Here is a 13,731-nt window from a genome sequence, read left to right on the forward strand (position 1 = left end):
GAAGTAATAAAATGTATGTATATGAATATGTATATACATATAAATGGTGGGCAAGCTATTAGCAAGCTCACTCTCAACTATGTGTGTAAATTTAAAAATCAGGACAAGAAATTCTAGCTATATGTAGCTAGAAGGGAAAAATCCTTTAAAAAGAACCCCTTTATAACTTCAAACTACTTTAAATACTTTTAATCACAATATTGTACTAATGGTGTTGTGTGACTCAGAGTAAGAGAATAATATAGTTTCAAAAAATTAAGAAGGATGACTACACAAAGTACAGTGGAGAAGAACATGTGTGAATGTACACAGGTTGTAGCATAGAATAAACAAGGAAGTTTGTAGAAGAATTAGAGGTAATGGGATTGACAATAGGAAAATAGATGATTGAAGAAAATGATGGGCTATACTTATGGTTAGAGTAAGGAATAACAGTAGATGGTTTGAGTGTCCCACTAGTATCCTTAGGATGAAACTGAAGTAATCCTTCAGCTTTCTGGGTAGATCCCTGGGCTGAACTTCTGGTATAACATGTGTAAATGCTCTCCTTTCTCATTTTCTATAATTCTCACTTAAATTGGTGGGCCATGTTCCCAGAGGGCACATAATTGTGTAATGTAGCTTCTCATTATTTCCTTTATTTCATCTTCATTTGTTCTGAAAATCATTTTAAATTTAATTGGAGACTTAGTTCTACAGAACTGGCAAGTCAAAGTTAAATAATAAAATCAATAGATAACTTCAGTAAGGATCATGACAACAATGAGACAATGTACTTAGATTTGGGGTATGCAGCCAAAACATACCTTGGGGGAGAATTTATGTATCCAGACTCTTTCATCAACAAAAGAAGTAGCAGATCAAAGAATTGAGCATTCAACTAAAAAAAATTAAACACTAAAATAGAAATTCTGAAAGAACAGGAATTAACAAATGTAGAACAAAAAAATAATAAACCTAAGCACTTTTAAAAAGAAACAAAATAGATGATAAAGCATTAGCTTATCAGATTTAAAAATTAGTGAACAAAGTTTTTGGTTTTAAAAATTAAAAAGAACTTAATGTTTTATTTCTTGACCATTTATTAATTAGGCAATCTCTTCTCATAAATTTGAATGGGTTTCTTCTGAATTTTATAAATGAGTTTTTTCTCTGAGAAAATTATTGTGAAGATTTTTTTCACATTTAACTTTTTTCCCTTGTAATCTTAGCTGTGTTGCATTTGTTTGTGCAGAAATCTTTAAAAAAAATTTATTCAGTCATAATTGTTCATTTTATCTTCTATTATTCTCTCTAACCCTTGTTTAATCATGAAATCTTCTCCTGTCCAAAGATCTGCAGTGTAATTTCTTCCTTATTTCTCTAATTTGTTTTTGATGTGACATTTTACCAATAATTCATGTATTCTGCTTTAAACCTAATTCCAGCCATTTTGTTGCCTACTTTTCCCAGCAGTTTTTGTCAAATAGTGGATATTTTTAGCCCAATAGTTGAGGTGACACTAGGTGACTATATATATTTGCTTCAATATGTTGTCTACCTAATCTGTTCTACCAATTGATCTCTCAGTTTCTTAACCAGTGCAATATTGTTTTTAATGATTACTGCTTTTTACTATAGCTTGAGCTCTGGTACTGCTGGATCTTTTCCCACTTTTTTCATTATTTCCTTGGAAATTCTTAACCTTTTCCCCTCTTGATGAATTTTGTTTAAACAAAAAGTCAGGTTCTATAAAGTAATTCTTCAGGATTTTGCATAGCACTCTAGAACCGTGTAAGAAAATGAAATTGGATAGTGTTTTCATTTTAATTATGTTGACTCAATTTTGTTCTCCAGTCATGTCTGATTCTTCATGATCTCATAGACCATACTATCAATAGGTATTCTCTTGGCAAATTGACTGGAGTAAACTTCTTTGCCTTTCTTTGTCTAATGGAGTAAGGCAAAAAGGGGGTAAGTGACTTGCCCAGGGTCACAGAGATAGTAAGTGTCTATGGTCATATTTGAACTCAGGTCTTCTTTTTAAAAAAAAATAGAATTTCAGGTAGAACCAAGATGGTGGCATAGTAGCAGGTGCCTTCTGAATTTCCTTTCAACCAATCATTACAAAGCATCTCAAAAGGACAGAAATCAAATTTCAGGTTAATATGGCTGTGGTGTAGAAGCAGGACTATTCCTCTCCTCACCACCAACTGATATAAAGTACCTCAAAAGGCAAAAAAACTAACAAGTTCAGGTGAATGAAGGGACTCCACAGTAGGACAAAGCATTGAAGGTACATGGGATTTGTGCATTTTGATGTTATAATGGGGTGAAATAGCTCCCACCAAAATGTGAGTTGATCAACCCTTCTCCACCCCACCTACGGAGCTGGAGTCAGAGCCAGCACACTAGAATCAGCAAGCAAGCAAAGGGCACCTCTAGGTCCTTGGCAGCTGACTAAGACCACCAGGGGCCTACCCCCTGGGAACAACTAGACTTAAGACTCCAGCAGGCTGAAGAGTGTGGACCTTGGGCACAGAGATAGCACAGAGAGGGGCAGCATGCAGTAGAAGCCAGGGAAACTTGAGAGGTCACCTCAAGCAAAAACCACACTCCTTAGATCCATATATAGAGAGCCTACCCTCCCCACTGATACTTCTGACTGGAAAGTGAAGAAAAAATCAATATGGTGATGACAAACAATGCCTAGAAAATTCAACTTCCAACCACCAAGAAGAACAAGAAAAAGGCATTGACCCTGGATAATTTTTATGGAGAAAAAAAAAATCCAGACTACAGAAAAACAGCAGAGGACAAGAAACAAGTAAATACATCCAAACCATCCAAAAATGGAAATTGTCCACAAGCTCTTGAAGAAATTCAATCTGAGATTTTGAGAAAGGTGGAAGAGATTTGGTGAGAAAAGTAGGAAATAGTTCAAAAAGAAAATAACACTCTAAAAGACAGGAACTCCCAATTAGAGAAAGAAGTCCAGAAATCAAATGAAATGATAAATAAATTAGAGATCCAAATTAAACAGCTGGAAGCCATTAAAAGCAGGATAGACCAAACTGAACAGGAAAATCAAAAGATTATTGAGGAAAATCAAAAGATTATAGCAGAAAACCAGTCTTAAAAGACCAGAATTGGGCAACTGGAAGACAAAGATCTCACAAAACAGCAAGAATTAATAAAGCAAAGTCAAAAGACTGACAAAATAGAAGGAAATATGAAACATCTTACTGACAAGATAGATGGCCATGAAAAGTGGTCTAGAAGAGACAATTTGAGGATCATTGGTCTATTTGAAAACCCAGATTTAAACGGAAATCTTGACATCATACTACAAGAAATTATCCAAGAAAACTGACCTGATATTCTTGTATAAGAGGGCAAAATAGACATTGAAAGAACCCATAGAACACCCTCTACACTAAATACTCAAAAGACAACCCCCAGGAATATAATTGCCAAATTTAAGAGCTTCCAAGCTAAGGAGAAAATTTTACAAGAAGCCAGAAAGAGACAATTCAGATATCAAGGAGCACCAATCAGGATTACACAAGATCTGATAGCTTCCACGCTAAAAGGACCACAAAGCTTGGAATATGATATTCAGAAAGGCAAGAAAAAATTTAACCAAGGATCACCTACCCATCAAAAATGACTATATACTTCTAGAGGAAAGTATGCACATTCATAAAAATGGAAAATTTCCAAGTATTTGTAAAGAAAAGACCAGAATTAATTTGAAAGTTTGACATCCAAACTCTAAAAGACAGAAATGAAAACTGGACAAGTAAAAGTATTCTTCAACAGAAGGCAGGCAATATTTGGGGATTCCCTCACTATGAGGGAGTGAAACTACACTAATCAAAGAGCAAGCTGAACCCCTCTCCAACACCACCTACTGTGCCAGAGTCAGAGGGAGGGCTGGGCAATCTCTCAATTCTTGGGGGATGGCTGAGAGTACCACAGACATACCTCTGAGAGCAGTGCAAAGCCTTGGCAGCAAGACTTGAGGCTGAAGAGCATGGAGCCTGGGCAGCAGAGCACAGAGGTTGAGCAGAAAAAAGGCTGGCCATAGCCAAGGCAACGGGGGCTAGAAAGAAAGCCTCAGGGCAAAACACTTTAAAGTATGCTACACAAAGAACATCACAGATATATCTTCAGTCACTCAGTCTTCTGACAAGGAAGGGAAGATACTACCAAGGCAAGTCCCTGTGATACAGAAGCTAAGAAAGCAATGACAGCCAACATACAGGAAACCCAATATACTAGTGGCAAAAGGAATAAGCAACAGCAAAAAAAGGTCGTAACCCTGGAAAATTTCTATGGTGAAAAAGAGCAAACTACAGAAACAAAAGCAGAGAGTGACAATCAATGAAACAGATCCAAACTTAAAAAAGAAAAAAAGAAAATTGGTCACAAGCTCTTGAGGAACTCAAAAAGGATTTCAAGAAGAAAAATGAGAAGAAAAGTGGAAAAAAGAAATGAAAGTAATACCAAAAGAAAATAACAACTTAAAAGACAAAATTGCCCATATGGAAAAAGAGTCACAGAAATAAAATGAAGTGATAAGCAAATTGGAGACCAGAATTTATCTATTGGAAGCCATGAAAAGCAGGATAGCCCAAACCAAGAAGGAAAATCAAAGGATCATAGCTGAAAACCAGTCTTTAAAGACTAGAATTAGGCAAATCGAAGCTAAGGATCTTATGAGACAGCAAGAATTAATAAAGCAAAAGCAAAATAATGAAAAAATAGAAGAGAACATGAAATATCTCATTGAAAAGACAACTACCCTGGAAATAAGATGATCCAGGAGAGACAATCTGAGAATTATTGGTATACCTGAAACCCTGGACCAAAAATAAATTACATATTACAAAAAATTATTCAAGAAAACTGCCCTAATATTTTTTTAATTTGGGGAAATGTTTTGGGGTTTTGTTTTTATTTATTTTTTAAAAATTAATGTATTAATTTAGAACATTATTCCTTGGTTACAATAATCACATTATTTCCCTCCCTCCCTTCCACCCACCTTTCCCATAGCCAACACACAATGTCATTGGATATTCCTTGATCAGAATCTATTTTCATGTTGTTGGTGTTTGCATTAGGATGTTCATTTAGAGTCTACCTCCCCAGCCATATCCCCTTGACCCATGTATTCAAGCAGTTGTTTTTCTTCTGTGTTTCTACTCCCACAGTTTTTCCTCTGAATGTGGATAGTGGTTTTTCACATAGATTCCTCTAAGTTGTTCAGGATCACTGTACTGCCACTAATGGAGAAGTCCATTACATTCAACAGTATATCAGTCTCTGTGTACACTGTTCTCCTGGTTTTGCTCCTCTCACTCTGCATCAGTTCCTGGAGTTTGTTCCAGTTCCCACGGAATTCCTCCACTTTATTATTCCTTTGAGCACAATAGTTTTCTATCACCAAAACATACTACAATTTGTTCAGTCATTCCCCAATTGAAAGGGCATCCCCTCATTTTCCATTTTTTTGCCAAAACAACACAGCACAGCTATGAATGTTTGTACATGTCTTTTTCCTTATTATCTCTTTGGGGTACAACCCAGCAGTGCTATGGCTAGTGCCCTTTTGGCATAGTTCCAAATTGCCCTCCAGAATGGTTGGATCAATTCACAACTCCACCAGCAATGCATTAATGTCCAGACTTTGCCACATTCCCTCTAGCATTCATTACTTCCCTTTGTTGTCATGTTAGCCAATCTTCTAGGTGTAAGGTGATACTTCAGAGTTGTTTTGATTTGCATCTATCTGATTATTTTTTTTTTTAGCTTTAGAACACTTTTTCATGTGCTTATTAATAGTTTTGATTTCTTTGACTGAAAATTGTGTATTCATGTCCCTTGCCCATTTGTCAATAGGAGAATGGCTTGATTTTTTGTACAATTGTACAATTGATTTAGCTCTTTGTAAATTTGAGTAATTAGACCTTTGTCAGAGGTTTTTGTTATGAAGATTGTTTCCCAATTTGTTGTTTCCCTTCTAATTTTGGTTGAATTGGTTTTGTTTGTACAAAACCTTTTAAATTTAATGTTATTAAAATTACTTATTTTACATTTTATGGTTTTTTTCTAAATCTTGCTTGTTTTTAAAATCTTTCCTTTCCCAAAGGTCTGACATGTATACTATTCTGTGTTCACCTAATTTACTTATTGTTTCCTTCTTTATGTTCAGGTCATTCACCCATTCTGAGTTTATCTTGGTATAGGGTATGAGATGTTTATCCAAACCTAATCTCTACCACACTGTCTTCCAATTTTCCCAGCAGTTTTTTTTCTAATAGTGGATTTTTGTCCTAAAAATTGGATCTTTGGGCTCATCATAGACTGTCTTGCTGAGGTCACTTACCCCAAGTCTATTCCACTGATCTTTCTTTCTGCCTCTTAGTTTTGATGACCAGTGCTTTATAGTATAGTCTGAGATCTGGTACTGCAAAGCCACCTTTTTTCACATTTTTTTTATTATTTCCTGGATATCCTTGATCTTTTGTTCTTCCAAATGAACTTTGTTATCATTTTTTCTAATTCAGTAAAAAAGTTTTTGTGTAGCTCGATGGGTATGGCACTAAATAGGTAAATAAATTTGGGTAGGATGGTCATTTTTATTAACTTAGTTCGCCCTACCCATGAGCAGTTAAAGTTTTTCCAATTGTTTAAATCTAATTTTAATTGTGTGGAGAGTGTTTTGTAGTTGTGTTCATTTCGTTCCTGTGTTTGTCTTGGCAGATAGATTCCTAAGTATTTTATATTGTCTAGGGTGATTTTAAATGGAATTTCTCTTTCTAATTCTTGCTGCTGAAATGGGTTGGAGATATACAGAAATGCTGATGACTTATGTGGGTTTATTTTGTATCCCGCAACTTTGCTAAAGTTGTTGATTATTTCCACTAGCTTTTTAGTTGATTCTCTAGGATTCCTTCAGTAGACCATCATATCCTCCTCAAAGAGTGATAGCTTGGTCTCCTCATTGCCAATTTTAATACCTTCAATTTCTTTTTCTTCTCTAATTGCTACTGCTAGTGTTTCTAGTACAGTATTAAATAATAGAGGTGATAATGGGCATCCTTGTTTCCTTTCTTTCTTGCCCTAATGGATAAGATAGAATTCAAGACCCCAATGGATCTAGATGCTCTTCCCTCTCAGAATTGATTTCACTGAGAGTAAGGTTTAAGTGTTTCCTGCTAGCACTCTCTTCCTCTCCTTATAAGAGTATTCCTCCCCTTCCCTTCCTATGTGTACCTTTTTGTGATAAAGGTTATCCTATTTATCTTCGATTCCCCCCTCCCTTTTTTTGCATATCATCTTATAGCATTTATTACCCCATTCTCTTTCTATGAATGATTCTTCTAATTACTATAATAGTGAATATAATTTTTGAGAGTTACAAATATCATTTCCCCATATATTAATATAAATAATTTGATCTTATTGTAGCTCTTAAAGAAGAAAATTTGAATAAAAAACATTTCCCCCCTTTTCCCTCTTTTTCTTATTTACCTTTTCATGTTTCTCTTAATCTTTGTGTTTGAATGTCAAACTTTCCTCTTAGTTCTGGTCTTTTCTTTACAAATAGTTGGAAATCTTCTATTTTGTTGAATGCCCATACTTTCTCCTGGAAATCTATAGTTAGTTTTGATGGATAGGTGATCCTTGGTTGAAGACCCAATTCTCTTGCCTTTCTGAATATCATATTCCATTGGGTGCTGATTTTAAAAGATTGCTCTATAGCAAAAATGAATAATATAGAAATAGGTATCAAGTGATAACATTTGTATAACCCAGTGGAAATGCTTATTGGTTCTGGGAGTGGGAGGCTAGAGGGGAGGGAAATAAAATGAATCATGCAAACATGGAAAAATATTTTTTTTAATTAAAAAGTCAAAAAATTAGAATTTCACTTCAGTAAATACAGAAAATGACAACATCCAATATGGGTAAATATATAAAATTATACATTTTGTCTACAAACATAAAACTAGACCGTAATTAAAAAAAAGAAAGCCCAGATTTCTCATTTCCCTGGGCACTAAGCATCTTTTCTGTGTATTAAGTATCTAACTGAGTTGACAGTAGCTTTGTAAAATGAAGAGATACAAAGGAGTCAATAGGAAGTTTAATCTGGCCATCATTTCCCGGTCTTTTAATTCAACCTCAGAGTTTTTGTTCTGCATTCTTTGTACTCCTTTTCTGCCTCATCCTTCTTCATTTTGGCTTGAATCAACTGATAGTTCATTTCTCCACACACCCCTGTGTTGTTCACATGATGACATGTCAGTTGTTTGGGGCTTCTTCTAATTGATTAGCTATTGAGAGATTCTCCTTTGTAACTTTCTTCACCTAAGTTTCTAGTTGGGCCATATTGTGAGATAATATGAGCATAGTAGTTTCCAAGTCTTCCCATTCTTTTTTGTCTCTTGTCTCAACATCTCCTTTTCATTGAATCATTTCTCTTGCTGAACTAAAAGTTCTCTTTTGAATTGATTCTTCTGTCTCTCCAACTCAGCCTTTAACTGTTCACTCTGAATTAAATTCCTTTTTTTTCCAATGGTGGCTTCTGTCATCAGCACAACCAGTTTCAAATGTTCATAGTCCTGGATTCCATTTGTTGCATCTCTGACAAAGTCAGAGCACTCTATACACTGAGCCATTTAGCTGCTTCATTGACTCAGCATACCAATGAATAATTAATATTTTTCCAATGATTTATGTCTATAGTTTTTTAAATGGTGATTGTTATTCATATTTAAATAATTACTATGTTAGTATCAATAGGTAGACTTCCAAATATTCTATATATCAGGTAGTGATTTTAAATGCAGTTTCTCAATCAATCTCTGACAGCCGAGTTTTATTGGAAACAGAAAAAGTTGATGATTTATGTTGATTTATTTTACATTTATTTTACTTTTCTTTCTAATTTTATTCATTTTTTTGGTTACTTTTATAGTCAACCATTGTGGGTTCACTCTAAGTACACCATAAAACATGTGATACTTGTGATTCTTCTTTGTCTATAGTTATTCCTTCCATTTATTTTTTCTTATTGTTGTAATTAGAATTCCTAGGATTATGTTTAAAAGTGGTGGTGATAATAGACACCTTTGCTTAACCTCTGATATTGTTGCAAAGAACTTTAGTTTATCCTAATTACATATATTGCTGGGTCTTGCTGTTCTTGTTATTAACACAATTAATTATGTTTATAGTTTTCCTAACATTAAACTAACATTGTATTCCTAGTATAGATGTTGCTGTAGCTTTGTTGTTAGTATTATTTGCTCTTGAGATGTTGATCTATAGTTTTTTCCCTCTGTTTTGAATCTCTGGTTTAGGTATCAAAACCATATTTGGATCTTAAGAGGTATTAGTACCACTTCATTTTGCTATTTTTGCAAACATATTGTATAATATTGAAATTAACTGTTCAATGAATATTTCATATCATTTCCTTGTGAATCCAGTTGGCTCCAGGTATTTTTTCCTTTGGGAATTTATTCCTGGCTTTTTAAATTTCTTTTTCTGAGTCTTAGTTGTTTAAGAGTTCTTTTTCTTTTTATATCAGTCTGATGATTTTATATTTTATTAGTATTCTTCCACTCCTTTTAAGTTGGTTTTATAGCTACTTTATGATATAAGATTTTAAAGTCCTATTCATCTTTCATTCCTACCTTTACCCCTATTTCCCTTTATGTTCTAGATATTTTCCTTGCCATTTCAATTTGTTTATTTTATCTAGCTCTATAAAGTATCCTTTTGGTAGAGGTGTTGATATAGCATTAACTCTATAAATGAACTTCAGCAGTATAGTCACATGTTGGCATGATTTAGCATTGAGAACTGAATCACGGTTTATCTAAATTATTCTTTATTTCTTTAAGGAAGTTTAAAAAATTGATTCTATACAAACTCTAGTTATTCTTTGGTATATTCACTCCTATATCTTTTATACATTTTGTTGTTATTTTAAAGAGGACTTTTGTTTCTATTATTGCCCCCTTGATTTTTTAAAATTATAGAGAAATGCCTTTGATTTTTGTAAGTTTATTTTGTAGTTGCCCTACTTCTTTCTGAGCAGTTAATATTCCCATCTCCATCTCTATAGTACAGTGATGCATTCTGATATTTATCTTTCTTCACCTACTTTTGCTTCATTCTTCTCTTCATGTTTTTTTTTTTCATATCTAAATTGTTCAGAAGTAGCTGGGTGGCTCAGTAAATTTAGAGCCAGGCCTCAAGCTGGGAAGATCTAGGTTCATATCTGGCCTCAGGTATTTCCTGGGCACATGACCAGATGTAACCCTGGACAAGTCACTTAACCTCCATTGCCTAGCATTTCCCTCACTTCTGCCTTTGAACAAATATACAGTATTGATTCAAAGACAAAATGGAAGGATTTAAAAATATCTAAGTTGATCAGTGAGCTTTTGTGTACTCCCATCAGTCTCATTATTTCCTATAGGAGACACTACAGGAAACAATGAGACCAATGACAGTACACAAAAGCTCACTATGCATTGGGATATTCATTTTAAACATAATTAATTTTTCTCTAGTTTTTCCTTTACTTTAACTCTTTTGGTCATCATAGATAGAGTGCCGAGCCTGGAATTAGAATTGAGTTCAAATCTGGTCTCAGACAATTACTAGCTTTCTGACTGTGGGTAAGCCACTTAATCTTTGTTTGCTTCATTTTTCTCAATTGTGAAATGAGGACAATAATAACAACTAGTTCATGAGGTTATTGTGAAGATCAAATGATTAATATTCATAAAGTGCTTAGCACAGTTCCTGGTACATAGTAGGGGCTATATAAACACCAATTGTTCTATTATTTTATTTCTCTTATTTAGAAAATTATTGTATCGTATTTAATAATCCATTCTGAAACTCTTTTCAATTTTTAGGGTAAATTTAGACTCCTGGTCAGGCTACATCTAGAGTACTATGCTTTGTCCTAGGTGTTCCACTATAGGGTGGACATTGATGTGGTGAATACTGTCCAGAGGAGGACAATGAGGACGATGAAAAATCTTGAGTTCATAAGGTAGGAATATTAGCAGATGCATATTATCTTCAGATATTTAAAAGGATATCTCTTGGTATAGGTATTAAATTTGTTCTTGAGGCCAGATGACTAAGCTAGTAGTAGTGAAAGTTGAAAAGAAACTAATTTAGGGTTTTTTTGTGAATTTATTTACTATTCTTAAAACCCCTACCATCTGCCTTAGTATGAATTCACAGACAAAAGAGCTATAAGGCCTAGGCCCATGTTGGTGAACCTTTGGCATGCATGCTCCCCTCCCCTTCTCCATTGTGTCTGAGGACATTTCTCACATGACCCACCCTCTGCCCAGCAGCCCAGTGGAAGTGTTTCCTTCCTCCCCTGTCTGGGGTAAAAGTATAGCTAACATGCAACATGAGGTAGACATATCGACATATAAAGAGAAAGAACTGTGAGTGGGAGTAGAAAGACAGAAGAAAAACAAATGACTTGTCATTTGTTTATATGGGTATATGTTTTGGTGTTTTGATTTTAAAAGATTGCTTTGTTGCAAAAATGAAGAATATGGAAAGAGATATGTGATAACATTTGTATAATCTTGTAGAAATGTTTATTGGATCTGGGAAGGCAGAGGGTAGAGGGAAGGAAAAGAAAATGAAATATGTAAACATGAAAAAATATTTTAAAATTATAAAAGGAAATAATTGAAGAAAATGCTTCATTTCAGTTAAAGGTAAGTGAAAATAAAAAATGTAATTGTTTTTCCCTACTGATGCTCACAGATTCCCTAAAATTTATCATGTATCTCGAATTAAGAACTCTATCCCATTCCATTTCTCACTTAACGCAAATGGTACCCCAAATTTTGAATCTATCTCAAGTCTTAGTTATTACTCCATGCATCCTCTAACAACCAGTCTAGCCTGCACCAATCTCTCAATTTTCTCATTTCTTATATTGCTTCCTTTCTGTCCTTTTCATGTTATTCCTTGTATCATATAATTTTTAAAATATCTATGATTTACTTTACTGACATGAGACAAATTTCTAAAAAATAGGGATTAAATTGAGATACATCCCTGTGTCTTCCATGATGTCTAGAATAATATTAAAGACACAGCAAGTCTTTTATAAGTGTTTCAGTGGCTGAGGTTAGTAGAGAGAAATAACATAGCTAAAGATTAAGTGGTGTGTGAAATAGCGTTCCCAAACCTTTTCAGTTGTTTCCTGACTAAGAAGATTATATAAGATTTGGAGCAATGACAGTAATGACATTAGGACCAGCATGATTTCTTTATTATCTTTTAGTTTGAAGTTTGAAAAAAGCCTAGCCCAAGTGAGCTCTTCCCAGGGTTCTCTAGAAGATGGTCTAGGAGGTTTGACTTTTGAGGTGGAGTTGGATTGAATGAAGAGAGGCAAAGCAGTATTTGAATTTCCTTCTCTGGTATTCTCTCTGAGACTGCTCTGATATAATCTTTAAGTGTATAAATATAAAACTTTTCATTTGCTTTAGACAGACCTTTGACCAAGCAATCCTATAAGGATTTAATTAGTACTATATAATTTTCCAAAAGCACCCAGTAGTTTCCATTTCTATGAATATACTTTTTAAAAATTGGAAATGATGATTAAGTGATGGAATTGAATACTTTAACTTCCTCCCTGTGGCCTTCCTTTCACGACTAGGTACAATAGCCAGGTGGTGAAAATTGAGGACATATTCTATTAAAACTCTTTTTTCAGATGTTCTAGGGCTATCTGGCTACTAACATATTGAGGTTGCCTTTCTGACCTGGGGCAAGCCACTTATCCATTATTAGCCTGAGTTTTCTCATCAATAAAATAATGGGATTCAACTAAATAATCTCTAAGATTTCTTTTAGCTCTTTAACTTTAATTCTATTATCTTACATTGTAAATTTAGAACTCTTAAAAACCAATATTGGGTAAGTACAGGGTAATCTTCATTAATTGAGTTGATTAATCGGTCAATAATTCTTTTGTCAGCATCTTCTATTGGCAGTAGAAGGCAGAAAGATGAGAAAAAGGTCTTCAGAATGTTATCAAGAAGGTACATATTTGTGTAGATAAATCTTTAAACTAAAGATGTCCTTTTTAAAAAAAATATTTAATTGATTAAATTAGAGCGTTTTTCCAGGATTTCAAAAATCACGTTCTTTCCCTCTCCTCCCCCCAACTCCCTCCCATAGCAGATGCACAATTCCACTGAGTTTTACATGTGTCATTGGTCAAGACCTATTTCCATATTATTGATATATACACTAGGGTGATCATTTAGGGTATATAACCCTAATCATATCCCCATTAAACGATGTGATGAAGCAGTTGTTTTTCTTCTCTGTTTCTACTCACACAGTTCTTCCTCTGAATATGGATAGTGTTCTTTCTCGTAAATCCCTCAGAATTGTCTTGGATCATTGCATTGCTGCTAGTAGAGAAGTCCATTACATTGGATTGTATCACAGTGTATCAGTCTCTATGTACAATGTTCTCCTGGTACTTCTCTTATCACTCTGCATCAATTTCTGGAGGTCATTCCAGTTCACATGGAATTCTGCCAGTTCATTATTCCTTTGAGCACAATAGTATTCTATCACTAACAGATACCACAATTTGTCAGTCATTCAGTCAGTCAATATTTTCCAATTTTTTGCCACCACAAAGAGCACATCTATGCATATTCT

This window comes from Monodelphis domestica, chromosome X (assembly GCF_027887165.1).
Source record: "Monodelphis domestica isolate mMonDom1 chromosome X, mMonDom1.pri, whole genome shotgun sequence".
Lineage (NCBI taxonomy): Eukaryota > Metazoa > Chordata > Mammalia > Didelphimorphia > Didelphidae > Monodelphis > Monodelphis domestica.